The following is a 16,039-nucleotide window of genomic DNA, read 5'->3' on the forward strand; positions in this document are numbered from 1 at the left end:
ATAAAGAAAATGTTCTACATTCTACCTTGGTGAGTAGCGTCTGGGGTCTTAAAAGCCTGTGAGCAGCCTTCTAAGGTATTCCACTGGTCTCACCCCTTCGGGAGCAAGGGAGAATGAAGAAAACAAGATACAATGAGAAGATTAGTCCAAAGGACTAATGGACCACAACTACCATGGTGTCCACCAGACAGAGTCCAGTACAACTAAATGGTGCCCAGCTACCACCACTGACTGCTCTGACTGGGATCACAACAGAGGGTCCCGGACAGAGTTGGAGAAAAATGTAGAACAAAATTGTTACTCACAAAAAAAGGCCAGATGTACTGGCCTGATGGAGACTGGAGAAACCCTGAGAGTGTGGCCCCCGGACACCCTTTTAGCTCAGTATTGAAGTCACTCCAGAGGTTCACCATTCAGCCAAAGATTAGACAGCCTCATAAAACTAAAAATGAGACTAATGGGGCACAGAACTCCAGGGACAAGGACTAGAAGGCACGAAGGGACAGGAAAGCTGGTAATAGGGAACCCCAGGTTGAGAAGGGACAGTGTTGACATGTCGTGGGGTTGTTAACCATTGTCATAAAACAATATGTGTACTAATTGTTTAATGAGAAACTATTTGTTCTGTAAACCTTCAACTAAAGTACAATTTAAAAAAATGATGCTGGGACAACTGGATATCTACAAGCAAAAGAATGAATTTGGACCCCTACCTCACATCATACATAAAAATTAACTCAAAATGGGTCATAGACCTAAATGTAAGAAATAAAGCTATAAAACTCTTAGAAGTAGGTGTAAATCTGTATGGTCTTGGACTAGACAATGGTTTCTAAGATATGACAGAAAAAGCAGAACAGCAAAAGAAGAAATAGATAAACTAGAAATCATCAAAAGGGACACCAACAAAGTGGGAAAGGATACTATCAAGAAAGTAAAAAGGCAATGCACAGAATAGGAGAAAATGTTGCATATAATATTTCTGATAATCATGTATCTCTATCTAGAATATATAAAGAATTCTTAACAACTCAATAATAAAAAGACAAGTAACTCAATTAAAAAATGGGAAAAGAAACTGAATAGACCATTTGCCAAAGAAAATATAAAAATGGTGAATAATATCATGAAAAGATGCTCAACTTATTAGGCATCAGAAAAATACAAATCATAATCATAATTTCATACCACTTCACACCCACTAGGGTGGTTGTAACTAAAAAGACAGATTAATAACAAGTGCTGGTGTGGATGTTGAGAAATTTGAATCCTCATACACTGCTGGTGTCTTAGGCTGGGTTCCCTAGAGAAGCAAAACTAGTAAAGCGTATAAATATATACAGAGAGAGATTTATATTAAGGAAATGGCTCGCATGGTTGTACAGGCTGGAAAGTCCCAAGCCTGTGGATCAGGATAGAGACTTCTGATTCACACAGCCTAAGGGGCTGATGAACCCAGGATCAGCAGGTAAGCTGCCAGCTCAAGTCCCAAGACAAAGAGGAGCCAGCCAGTGTCTAAACCAGGCAAAAGCCAGAACATCTGCTTATATTCAGATGCAGGCCAGACACCCAAGGAAAACTCCCTTTCAACTGATTGGTTACTCACAGCAGATCCCATCATACGGGTGATCACATATCAAATCACAACAGGGAAGTGATCACCACATTATACAACTGCCAAAACACTGAGAATCATGGCCTAGCCAAGCTGACACAGAATCTTAACCATCACAGCTGGTAAGACTGTAAAAAGGTGCATCTACTGTGGAAAACCGTCAAGTAGTTACTCAAATAGTTAAATACAGAGTTACCATATGACCTGGCAATTTTACTCCTAGCTGTGTGTCCAAGAGAATTGAAAACATGTCCACACAAAAACTTGTACATGAAAGTTCATAACAGTGTTATTCATGATAGCCAAAAAGTGTAAGCAACCCAAATGTCCATCAATTAATGAATGGGAAATAAAATTTGGCATATTCCTACAATAGAATAATATTCAGCCATAAAAAGGAATGAAGTAGTGATACACGCTATAACATGGGTGAACCTTGAAAACATTATGTTAAATAAAAGAAGACAGTCACAGAGGATCACATATTTTAAGATTCCATTCACATGAAAAGTCCAAAACAGGTAAATCTATAGACATAAAAACAAAAAACAAAATTGCATTACACATACCTTTTTTCAACAACATAAACAGCGACTATACACGCGGACCTCGCTGAACGGAATACACAGGAATCAAATTGACTACATCTGTGGAAAGAGATGATGGAAATGTTCAATATCATCAGTCAGAACAAGGCCAAGGGCCAACTGCAAAACAGACCATAAATTTCTCATATGCAAGTTCAAGTTGAAACTGAAGAATATTAGAACAAGTCCATGAGAGCCAAAGTATAACCTTAAGTACATCCCACCTGAATTTAGAGACCATCTCGAGAATAGATTTGACCCTTTGAACACTAATGACTGAAGACCAGAAGAGTTGTGGAATGACATCAAGGACATCATACATGAAGAAAGCAAGAGGTCATTAAAAGCCGGGAAAGAAAGAAAAGACCAAAATGGATGTCAGAAGAGACTGAAACTTGCTCTTAAACATTGAGTAGCAAAAGCAAAATGAAGAAATGATGAAATAAAAGAACTGAACAGAAATTTCAAAGGGCAAAAGGCGGCTCAAGAAAACAAAGTAAAATATTATAATGATGTGTGCAAACACCTGGAGATAGAAAACCAAAAGGGAAGAACATGCTCGGCTTTTCTCAAGCTGAAAGAACTGAAAAAAAAATTCAAGCCTCAAGTTGCAATATTGAAGGAGTCTATGGGGAAAATATTAAATGATGCAGGAAGCATCAAAAGAAGATGGAAGGAATACACAGAGTCACTATACCAAAAAGAACTGGTCGACATTCAACATTTCAGGACGTAGCATATGATCAGGAACTGATGGTACTGAAGAAAGAAGTCCAAGCTGCACTGAAGGCACTGGCGAAAAACAAGTCTTCAGGAATTGATGGAACACCAATTGAGATGTTTCAGCAAATGGATGCAGCACTGGAAGTGCTTACTCATCTATGCCAACAAATTTGGAAGACAGCTACCTGGCCAACTGACTGAAAGAGATCTATGCTTATGCCTGTTAATGAGGAAGACTCATTAACAACCTGCCACATGCAGATGATAGTCTTGCTTGCTGAAAGCAAAGTGAAGTTGAAGTACATACTAATGAAGATGAAAGACTACAGTCTTCAGTATGGATTATACCTCTATATAAAAGAAAACAGAAATCCTCACAGCTGGAACAATAAGCAACATCATGATAAATGGAGAAAAGATTGAAGTTGTCAAATTATTTCATTTTACTTAGATCCACAATCAATGCCCATGGAAGCAGTAGTCAAAAAATCAAATGATGTAGTACATCGAGCAAATCTGCTGCAAAAGACCACTTTAAAGTGTTAAAAAGCAGATGTGATTTTGAAGACTAAGGTGCACCTGACCGAAGCCATGGTATTTTCAATCCCCTCCTATGCATGCGAAAGCTGGACAATCAATAAGGAAGACTTAAGAAGAACTGATGCATTTGAATTATGGTGTTGGCAAAGAATATTGAATATATATGGACTGCTGAAAGAATGGAAGAATTACAGCTAGAATGCTCTTTAGAAGTGAGGATGGTGAGACTTGGTCTCTTGTACTTTGGACATGCAATCAGGAGGGACCAGTCCCTGGAAAAGGACATCATACTTGGAAAAGTAGAGGGTCAGTGAAAAAGAGGAGGACCCTCAATGAGCTGGATTGACACAGTGGCTGCAAAAATGGGCTCAAACATGGCAATAATTGTGAGGATGGCACAGGACCTGGCAGTGTTTCCTTCTGTTGTGCATGAGGTCTCTATGAGTTAGAAACAACTCAAAGGCACCTAACAACAACAGGGCTTGGGTGAGGTGGTGGAAGTGTTGGGGTTAATGGCTAAGAAGTATGGGGTGTCTTTCTGTGGCAATAAAAATGTTCTAAAATTTTGTGGTGATGAATGCCAAACCTGTGAATATACTAAAAGCCATTGAATTGTACACTTTAAAAGTGTGAAATATATGGTATGCAAATTATGTCTTCATAAAGTTCTTTTTAAAATATGGCGATTCAGTTGGTGGGAATACAAATTAAGACTATGATGAGATATCACTATATATCAATTAGAACAGCTAAAATAAAGTGACAATACCAAATGCTGGCAAGGATATGGAGAAATTGGATCTCTCATACATTACTGGTGGGCATGTAAAATGATATAGCCACTCTGGAAAATAGTTTGGATGCTCCTTAAAAGAAAAAAAAAAAAACTAAACATATTTTTACCATACAATCCAGCAACCACGCTCCTGGGCATTTATCCCAGAGCAATGAAAATTTATATCCAAACCAAACCTGTACATGATTGTTTACAGCAGTTCTATTTATAATTCCGTTAAAACTGGAAACAATCAAAATACCCTTTCAGTAGATGAATGCTTAAACAAGCTACAGTACATCCATACTATAAAATACTACTCATCAATAAATAGTAATGAACTATTGATACACAGAACAACTTGGGTAAATCTGCTTTGTGGAAAAAAACAATCTCATAAGATTACATGCTATATAATTCCATTTATATAGCATTCTCAAAATGTCAGAGTTATGAGATGGTGAACAAATTTGTGACTGCAAGGGATTAGACACTGTGGAGGACGGGGAAGGGGCATAACAAAAGGGGTGGCATGAGGGAGATCTTTGTGGTGATGGAATAGCTTTGTATCTTGCAAGGAGCAGTGGTTTAACTATGTAACAAAATGACATAGGTATTCATACGCATCTTAACACTGTCAATTTCCTAGTTTCGATATTGTACTGTAATTATGTAAGAGGTAATCGTTGGGGAAAACTGGGTGAAGGGTAGAGGGGACCGCTCTGTACTGTCTTTGCAACTTCCTATGGATGTATAATTATTCCAAAATAAGAAGTTAACAATGTATACATATGGCAATGCAGCTGGTGGAGACACAATGTATATGTATATAATGTATTGCTGTCTAGTAGATTCCAACTTGTAGCGACCTAATAGGACGGTAGAATTGCCCCAAAGGGTTTCCGAGGTTGTAATCTTTATGGAAGCAGGCTGCCACATCTTTCTCCCGAGGAGTGGCTAGTGGGTTCCAACTTCTGACCTCTCGGTTAGCAGCCGAGCTCTTAAACCACTGTGCCACCAGGGCTCCTGATGTATATAGGAGATACATATACATGAATAAGAAATACAAGAAAAGTCATTAAAATTATGTACAGGTAGTTCCCAATTTACAACAGGGCTCTGTTCCAATGAGTCTATCATAAATCGGTTCTGAGGTACATCGAATACCTCTTTTTTTTTTTTTTTTTTTTTTTTTCATTATTCTTGCCTTTTGTTATCAGTATCTTCATAAATTTGTCTTTGGGGGTTGGCATGAGAATGATAACATCAGCAAATTACACACTAAACGTCACATGTAGTACATATTATCAACAATAGGATGTACCAAAAAAAAACAAAAACACACAATCATAAGTGCCATGTAACTTGAGTACATCGTAAGCCGGGAATGACCTGTGCATTGTTCCTCACACCTTTTAGGAGACCCCCCCCCCCAGATAAAAACCAAGAGAAATGAGTGATCCTCTACAGAAGTTATCATTCCTTAGATTCCTTATCTACATTGAAAATGTGTGCCAATAAATGATACACAAATACGATACATTCTCTAAATTTTGCCAGCTTCTAAATATTCATTATAATAGTGGGCGTCAGTCACTGGAGACATTTGAATCTTGGCTTAGAACCACCCCTACTCCCGCCCCTCCAGCCACTCCCCCCCGCCCCACCCCCACTCCCAATCTGGATGAATTGCCAATCCTGGAAAAGCCATTACTTCATTTCCTTCCGTAGAAATTTTCCCCTTTCATGTTTTTGCAGTTGTGAAACTCCCTCTTTCACTCCGTGGGGTAGCTGGTTCCTAGTGTTGGAGCAAATTCAGATGTTGTGGCTCAGAACATGCCAGCAGCTGCCAGAGGGATCCTAATCTTTCAGTTGCTGGACCATTGTGAAGAAGAGTTTTTGGCCAAGGTAATCAGAGACTGACTCCACTTCTCGGGACAAACCAGACAGCACTTCAAGCCTTCCATCCAACCAGGAACTCCCTCCAAAACTCCCCACTTTAACTCACATGGTGTATTTATTCCCTCATCTCCTACAAAATCTCACACAACTCACGTCACAGTCCAATCACTACTTTTTTACATTACTGTTAACAGTCATCTTTTTTCCCAAGAACTTACTATGTTCCAGGGTTTTATATATATATATTATTTAAATTAATCATGACAACAACTGTAAAAGTGAGGCATAATTTTATGCCCATTTTTCAAACAAAGGACGACAACAGTAGCAACAACTGAGGTCTGTTTAATTCCAAACCCCTTGCTCTGAATATCTCCACCATAGGGTCTCCTTGCTGTGCTAAAGGACTTGTCTTTCCATGGTCTAGGCTGTGACTTGTGGGTTTGAACTCACCTGACATGGGTTTGAACTCACCTGGGTCACTTACTTGATAAATGGCACTTGCATGTCATTTAGTCATCTGAACCTCAGTTTCCTCATTTGTGATAATGCCTGCCTCACAAAGCTGTGATGTGACTTAAATGAGATAATAAAGTATTTAAAGTTCTCAACATGATACTTGACAAGCAATAGATGCCAGTGGATGTCTGTCAAATAAATTAAGGGATGAACTTGTAGTAATGAGCATAAGTAGGCCAGAGAAGAGATACAGAAAATTCTAAAGAGTGACTGACAGGAGATTAGCAATATTTGGCTTTGGGATGTGGCTAGAAATATCTGACAAGAAGTCCCATGGCTCTCTCCCAATTCCATTGGATGTTGCTCTGTGTAGGAGTCCAGTGCTAATGAGGCCCCAGCGATGAGGTCCATACCTTTGTGAGCAATTCATTTTGCTCGGTTCCACGGCAACAATGATGTCTCTGAGGCAGTCTTTCAAAAACACTGTTCTTGAGAGGGACTGGTCCAAAGAATAATATCTGTATAGCTCTCTCTCTCTCTGCTGCTAGACAAACAATTCCAAAATACCATGCCACCAATGTCATGTGAGGGATAACTTCATAAAGGAAGCAAATGTCAAAGAAAAACTGACTCATATCTGTATGGGGTCCAGGGTTTCTATATCATCAGCTCACTAGTTCTAGGACTATGAGATTCCTGGACCTACTTGTAAAAGAGTGGGGAAAATAGGGAGAAACCTCAAAAAATAAAAGACATTTGAAACCAAAAAAGTAGAAAGAATGTATCTCCTTTTTTAAAAATTGTATAAAATGTGTTTAATGCTCATCACACCGACCATATTTTTCTTATTTTGTTATAGACTCTGGTGAAAACTTTGTTATGAACCTAACTCCAGTGTATGGACAGATCTTTGGGAATGACTGCATTATTTTATTGAAGTTTCACACACACACACACAAAAATAAAACAGAAACACAGTTATTATTCTTAATTTACAGAGAAGGAGACTAAGGTGACTTTCCAAAGGGCCAATGCATTGGACTGAGTGGGTGGGCTCAGACCAAAAAGGTTCAAAACTAGGAAATTCCCATAATGTAGTGCCAGCAACTCTGTTGTTGTTGTTAGGTGCCATCGAGTTGGTTTCAACTGTTAGTGACCCCATGTGACAGAGTAGAACTGCCCCTATAGGGTTTTCTAGGCTGTAATCTTTATAGGAGCAGATCCCCAGATCTTTGTCCCACAGAGCAGCTGGGTGGGTTTGACCTGCCTACCTTCTAGATAGCAGCTGAGCTTTTACTGTTGGGCCATCAGGGCTCCTTGCCAGCAACCCTGAGAAGTATTAAATAATTCACAAAAGCTTAGTTATAAAATTTAGAGTACAATTATGTGACTGTAAATATAAGAAAAAAAATGGAAAATTTTATCAATTGTCTATCAGGTTTTTCACCTCCAATAAAACAAATAACCGAATGTATCTAAAATGCAGCTACTTTGTGAGGACCATGGTCTTGGTGAACAGCTAGCTACCTTGGCATAACACAGTTTATAAAGAAAATGTTCTACCTTCTACCTTGGTGAGTAGCGTCTAGGGTCTTAAAAGCCTGTGAGCAGCTATCTAAGATATTCCACTGGACTCACGCCTTCGGGAACAAGGGAGAATGAAGAAAACAAGATACAAGGAAAAGATTAGTCCAAAGGACTAATGGACCACAGCTACCATGGCCTCCACCAGACTGAGTCCAGTACAACTAGATGGTGCCCAGTTATCACCACTGACTCTGTGACCAGGATCATGACAGACGGTCCTGGACAAAGCTGGAGAAAAATGTAGAACAAAATTCTAACTCACACACAAAAAAACTGACTTACTGGCCTGACAGAGACTGGAGAAACCCCAAGAGTACGGCCCCTGGACACCCTTCTAGCTCAGTAATGAAGTTACTCCTGATGTTCACTGTTCAGCCAAAGATTGGACAGCCCCGTAAAATAAAATGAGACTAATGGGGCACAACAGTCCAGGGACAAGGACTAGAAGGCAGGAGGGGACAGGAAAGCTCGTAATAGGGAACCCATGGCTGAGAAGCGACAGTGCTGACATGACATGGGGTTGTTAACCATTGTCATAAAACAATATGTGTACTAACTGTTTAATGAGAAACTATTTGTTCTGTAAACCTTCATCTAAAGTACAATTTAAAAAAAAAATCTCATTTACATTAACATACAGCATTTGTAATTGTGAAAGCATAATCCCAGGAATAATGACCAAATCTGTGTTGTAGTTGTTTTTTTTTTTTTTTGGTTAAAATTTTTTAACTAAATTCCTTCTGATGACCTCTATAAAAATAAAATAAAATAAAATGCAGCTACTGATTTATTATAAGGATAATATTTTAATCTCTCTGTTGTATATCATGTAGATTCCAATTAAGAGACTACAGCATCACCATCCTTTCTCTCTCTCTGTCTCTCTTTTTCTCTCTCTCTCTCCTCCTCTACCTTCTTTTCCAAAGTCTCACACATACTGCACTATATTCTGAGTCCCACTCAATGCCCTGCTCTTTCATACAGTCTGTATACTTCAGGGGGAGAGGGAGTTTTTATACCTTTTTATATAGACTTAAGGAACAAGCAGATAATGAAAACGGATACTCAGGTAATTAAAAGCCAGCTTTGCTGCAAGTTTACAATATTATGGAACAGTATCTCTCCCCGCAGCAAGACTGCCCGGTACTGCTGGCTAGGACTTCTCAGCTCCTGAGTCTTCAGAATCACTGCTCTGAAGTCACCACTCTAGAGCAATACTTAGTGTCTCCGTAATTGTTCCAAAGACATTCTTTTGTGCACTAGATGTCTTGCATGCAAACACTAGGGCTGACAACAGGCAGCTGGGTAAGCCAGCGTAGCCAAGTGTAGACTCCGTTGTAGTCTCTGCATTCTCTGAAATGATCAGAGACCAGAACTCTCAAATGCAGGTCCCATGAACTTCTATTCTTCAGGGGGTCAATATGTGCATTCTTCCGCCTCCCTCCTGGGAATAAAAGCAACAACAGAAACAACAAATGCTTCATATTCAAATTTATTTGCATAACACTGGATTATGTTATTTTCATATAGGCCTGCGAACAGTCTTTACCCTAAAGTTTATTATTTCCAAATACGGCAAGTTTTTCAAATATAGTTGACCCAAGATTCCTTTTCGTCTTGAAGGAAGGGGAATCTTTTAAAAATTTCCTAGACTAGTCTCTGTGCAACCATGGTTTGGGAAATTACGTTCAGGTCTCAATGTGTTAAACCACTGTAGTTTATTTAGTAAGACCTCTCAAAGTTGTGAAAATTTTTTACTAAGTTTGCACTCTAGAGTGAAAAAATACATTGTAGCTGCTCAGCCCTTGTGGCACAGTGGTTAAGAGCTTGGCTGTTAACCAAAAATTCAGCAGTTCAAATCCACCAGCTGCTCCTTGGAAACCCTATAGGGCAGTTCTACTCTGTCCTGCTATGAGTTGCAATCCACTTGACGGCAACGGGTTTTTTACTCCCCAAGAGGAGCCCCGGTGGTACTGTGGTTAGAGTACTTGGCTGGTAACCGAAAGGTCAGCTGTCCGAGCCCACCAGCCACTCAACGGGAGAAAGACGCGGCAGTCTGCTTCATGAAGATTTACGGCCTTGGAAACCCTACGAGGCAGTTCTACTCTGCCTATAAGGTTGCTATGAGTCAGAATGGACTCGATGACCATGGGGTTTTTTTTGGGTTTTATGCCTCAAACACTAAGAATCCTTGAAGTTGGATCTGAAACATTCTATAATTTTTTTTTTCTCCCTTTCCAGGACCCAAGTCTACCTCCCTCCATAAATCCATCCTCAGCTATAATTATAGAAGTGACAATTTAATAAAAGCTCCAAATGTGCCAATAAACACATTGCATGCAATAGTTCTGTTAATCCTCAAGTCGATGCTATAAAATAGCTGTAAGTAGTATCCCCATTTTATAGATGAGGGAGCTAAGTCTGCGAAGATGAAGCCATTTTTTGGGGGTCACTTGATAATTTTTCAAACCAAGGCAAACTGTTTGCAGAGCCAGCATCTTTCAACACTTATTCCTCCTCTCCAGTATAACTATTAGAGCCTACACTGGTATCTGTTCCTCCTTGATACTTTATGATACTTGGCCTTATAAAAAAACCTGACATGACTCTTTCCCTTTCTCCTGACCACAGTGCCTTCACAGTGTGCTGGGTAGTTCATCAACACTTGCTCATTTGACTAGAGATGGAAAATACCCAAGAAGATCAAGACATCTGCAGAGGGGCAAAGGGGACCGACTGAATGCCCCGTCCCAGATAAAGCTGTGTCCATCTCATTCCTTTGTAAGCTGCTCCACACTTGAGGGATCCTCAGGGAATACAAAAGACTTGTGAAAAGGGAAGAGCAATCCAGCTGACTAATAAAAGACTTGTCTGTGTTCTGTCCCTCTGATTTGGACCGCAGTGAATACCATTTGTTTAAATAATGATCAGAGCATAATAGATGCGATGAGGTTGCCAAGAGTCCACGCATTCAGCCTCTGCTTGGCTAAGGGAAAAAAAGAAAAAGGAAAGAAAAAAAAAAACACCCTGATGTGACCACACATGGTTCATTGGGCTCAGATTTCCCTAAAATAAAGTTTGAACCGGAACCCCAAGATCCATCAGTTCTGGGAGATAAAGAAGCTGGTGGACAGGACATCACCCCCACCCCCAAAATAAGTAAATAAATAAATAAACTGGAAAGGTCTGGACTTAGGAATAATAACCAGAGTGGATCTTACTCCCTTCTGTTACTCCTCCCACTTAGGGGTAGGGGTGGGTAATGAAGTTTGGAATGGCAGAAGTATACAGGGGTAAGCAACAAGGCCTTTGGTGTCATTAGATTGATACCAAGGTAGGCCTAGCTCTACCTTGCTCAGGTTGTGTGCCCTTGATCAAGTTTCAATTACTTCTCTGAGCCTTGGTTTCCTTAGCTGAAACAATGAAGAAATACGGCCACGAAGTTTTATGAAAAGTAGATGATTTAATGTACCTATGATGCAAACAGTTAATGCACTCAGGTGCTAACCAAAAGGTTGGAGGCTCAAATCCACCCAGAGGTATCTCAGAAGAAAGGCATGGTGATCTACTTCCAAAAAATCAGCCATGGAAAACTCTATGGAGGACAATCCTATTCTGACGTACATCGGATTGCCATGAGTTGGAGCAGACTCGACGGCAACTGTTTGCTTTGTTTTAATGCATGTAAGGGCTATGAAAATGGAAAAACTTTGCTCATCATAGGAAGCCAAAAGTCCACCCATTCAGCTTCTGCTCGTTTACAAATGATGCATTTCTTTCTTCCCATATCCTGTCTCACCCAAGAGCTCTAAACACTCCCCCTCATTGCTTTAGTTATTCTGTTGTTGTGTGCTGTCAAGTCGATTTTGGCTTATAGCAACCCCGTATGACAGAGTCTGTCTTAGTACGGAAGATCTGCTGAAACCTGTTTTGTATCATAGCAACATGAAAGTCTCCAATGACAGATAGGTGGTGGGTACACATAAGGTGCATTGGCTGGCAATCGAACCTGGGCCTCCCACATGAAAGAAGGGAATTTTACTACTGAACCACCATTGCCCCCATAAAATCTAGTATAAAAACCAAAAATTAAACTCACTGCCATTGAGTCGATTCCAACTCATAGTGACCCTAGACGACACAGTAGAACTGCCCCATACAGTTTCCAAGGCAGTAATCTCTATGGAAACAGACTGCCACATCTTTCTCCCAAGGAGTGGCTGGTGGGTTCCAACCAGTGACCTTTTGGTTAACAGCTGGGTGCTTAACCACTGTGTCACCAGGGCTCCTTTTATTTATATCAATAGTATACCAAGTTATTCCAAAAAGGATTCGAGTAATTTCGTATTTGTTTAAATTAACCCTAAAATCACCCTGACCGCCACCCCCTCCAGCGCACACGATTGTAATGTAAAATCAGGAATCTGAGAAAACAGTGACCAGGTCACAACAAAGAAGCCATCCATCATCTGCCCCTCCCCCCTTGCTGTAGGTTTGCTGAGAAGAATTTGCAACCCTTACACTCGGATCCATGGGAGTAAACAGGGAAATTCAAGAGCGAATTAGACACAACTACCTAAAAAATTCAAGTAGAGGACAGCATTTCCTCATTAGGTATCTGAACATATACCCCTTTGCCATAAAGTCGATTCTCACTCATAGCAACCCAATAAGACAGTAGAATTGCCCCCACAGAAGTTCCTAGGCTGTAATCTGTACAGAAGCAGACTGTCACATCTTTCTCTCGCAGAGTGGCTGGTAGGTTCGAACCACCACCCTTTCTGTTAGCAACAGAGCATTTAACCATTGCACTGCCAGGGCTCCTTTTACCCCACATCTACTTCCCCTCAAAAGGTACACCAACCACCGCTGTCTCAGATGATTTCTAACACAGGTGGAGCTAGTCCTTACCCCCAGTACAATTATGATTCACTCCGCTCCTACCTTTATAAGTGAGGCTATGTTGAATCATTCCAAGGGTATTTCCTTGTTAAAAAGTTGCTACCGGGGTTGACAAGATTTTAAAAAAGAGCTGATTCTGACTCATGGTGACCTCACATGCTCCAAAGCAGAACTCTGCTCCACATGGTTTTTCTTTGGGTTGTAATCTTAGGAAAGGAGCCCTCGTGGCTCAACTATTAGGTGCTTGGCTGCCAACCGAAAGATTGGCGTTTGGAACCCACCCAGTGGCTTTGCAGGAGAAAGACCTGGCAATCTGTTCCCATAAATATTACAGCTTACAAAACCCTATAGGGCAGTTCCATTCTGTCACATGGGGTCACTATAAATCAAAATGGACTCAACAGCACCTAACAACAACAACAAACGTTACAGAAGCAGATGACCAGGTCTTTCTTCCATAGCATTGCTTGGGTGAATTCAAACCACCCAACTTTGGGTTCATAGCTAAGTGCAAACCATTTGTGCCACCTAGGGAACTTTTCAAACTCAGTTAAAAAAAAAAAACAATCCAATGATAATTATTATATGGAGAGAAACAAAGGCCCCACCAGACTGCTGGGGAGGAGGCTTTCTGTTGAGCAGAGAAATACATATGAAGATAGTAACTAGAGAAGGCAAGAGCTTTGTATGGGAAGGAATGTGAAAGTGTAAGGTTCACCTGCAATCTCCAGTCAATGCAATTCCACTTATCATTCGGACACCAACTCAATAAATCAGTACTTCTTCCTCCGATCCAAAACAGCAGAGCTAAGTCATCTTAAAAATTATGAGAGAAAAAAAAAAAAAATTATGAGAGCACAAGTCCTTCAGACTGCCAAGTCTATCCAAGGCTTCACATACTAGCCACAAGCTTTGTGTCCCCATGACACCATCGCTTCTGATCTGCTGGCTGCAAACGCATGGGTTCCCTCTACAAAGCAGGCTGTAAGCTGGGGGATCCCTAGCCTTCCACACTTCTGACCTACTGGCTCCCGCTACTCCCTGCCAGTTCCCCTACTCATTGCCATTGAGTCAATTCCAACTCATAACAACCCTATAAGGCTGAGCAGAACTGCCCTATAGGGTTTCCAAGGCTGTAATCTTTATGGAAAAGGAGCCCTAGTGGCACAGTAGTTAAGCACTGGATTGCTAACCAAAAGTTTGGAACTAACTAGATGGTGATCTTTACGTAAGCACACTGGTATCTTTCTCCTGTAAAGTGGCTGGTGGGTTCAAACCACTGACCTTTCAGTTAGCAATGGAGTGCTTAACCGCTGTGCAACCAGGCCTCCTTTTCACTATGCCCTGGGGTTTGACGATTCTCTAGAATGACTCACAGAAGTCAGGAGAGCGCTATGCTTATGATTACAGTTTTATTATAGCAAAAAAGATACAAATGAAGTGATCATAGGCAGGGACAGATCACCCAATAAGCAAGGTAAGCATGTGCTTAGGGTATCAACAAAACAGAGGCACCAGTTGTCCAAAGCAACAACCCATAGATGCCAAGCAGACAGGAACTGGCAGGGCACTAAATTAAATTGATACAATTTTATAAATTTTGTATAAAATAACAATTATATTTTCCTTCTCATTTTGAACTGATCAGGTATAACCTCATATTCAGTTCTCTCTCGTCGACCACATAAAAACGCACCAGCACACTATGGTCATGTGACTCATGATGTATCTGGTCCTGTGCAAAGCGAACCAAAATTCATCAACCAAAATTGAGCATATCCTTGTATTTGAATCATGCTCTTTGAAATCACTCTTGCCCCCGTCAGATATCACAGTAGTCCAATGAACTGTGAAAGACGCAGCATCAAAGGACAGAAAGTGAGTGTGCAAGTTTTTAAGTATTATTTCAAGATGAAAAACACTCATGGAGATCTGTGAAGGGTCTGCCAACATACTACGACAAATGAATGAAATTATTTCCAACTGCCTTGTAAGTACTATTTCTTTAGACTATCTCAGACCTGAAGAAAAAAATTACATGTCCCATATCAATTTTTTTACTTACTGATTTCCAAATATAAATTTTTGTGTTAATGTCCAAATTGAATGTAAATTTTGTTTTATAAATTTTGTTTACTTTCTATTATTCAAATTTATTTGCCAAGGTAGAGCCAAATTTAAGAAGTGACAATTTAATATCTAGGTAAAATAAAATAGCAACTAAGTGGAGGGCAAAAACAAAAGCTAGTAGAAGATAAAAAGAAAAGGATTTGTGAATCCCTAGAGACAATTCGAAAATTAATTTCCTTTTAAAGTGAATTAGAAGAGACTACTTCTGTTGAACACTTGAATTTAATGGGTACAAATCCTTGTACTAGCACAGCTAGTGCTGAAATTACTAATAGCAACATGAATGTAACAGATTTGTTCCAATTCTGTATCCATTCCTTGCTGTGGTAAAAAAAAATAATAATAATGGTGTACTTAGTGAAACTATTTTAGAATAAGAAATTGTCATATTTGCAGACCCTATAAACAACAGAATTACAGATCCTGCTTTGTGGAATAATTTTTCTTCTAATGAAGTAAATTGTTGGATTGAAAGAGGGCTAAGTGATTGTCAACATTGCAGTGGACCATTTGAAAATTTGTGTTGAAAATTTCTGGATAGTAAACAAACAAGGTTCTGTAGCCAGAATATATTTCTAGGGTTCAAATCTAATGGTGAAAATTATAAGAGGGAGTGGCTACTGAGTTCTACATCAGTCAGTTCTGTATATTGTTTTGTTTACAAACTATTCAGTCGTAAATCATTTAATTCTCAATTTGTTGTGGATGGATTTAGCAATTGGTGCAACCTGAATATGATTGATAAACATTAAAACAGTTTAATTTACAGAGATTGTATGTTGTCATATTTGAAGATACAGTTGAACTGGAAACACAGGT

The sequence above is a fragment of the Trichechus manatus genome, unplaced genomic scaffold (genome assembly GCF_000243295.1).
Source record: "Trichechus manatus latirostris isolate Lorelei unplaced genomic scaffold, TriManLat1.0 scaffold00130, whole genome shotgun sequence".
In the NCBI taxonomy this organism is placed as follows: Eukaryota; Metazoa; Chordata; class Mammalia; order Sirenia; family Trichechidae; genus Trichechus; species Trichechus manatus.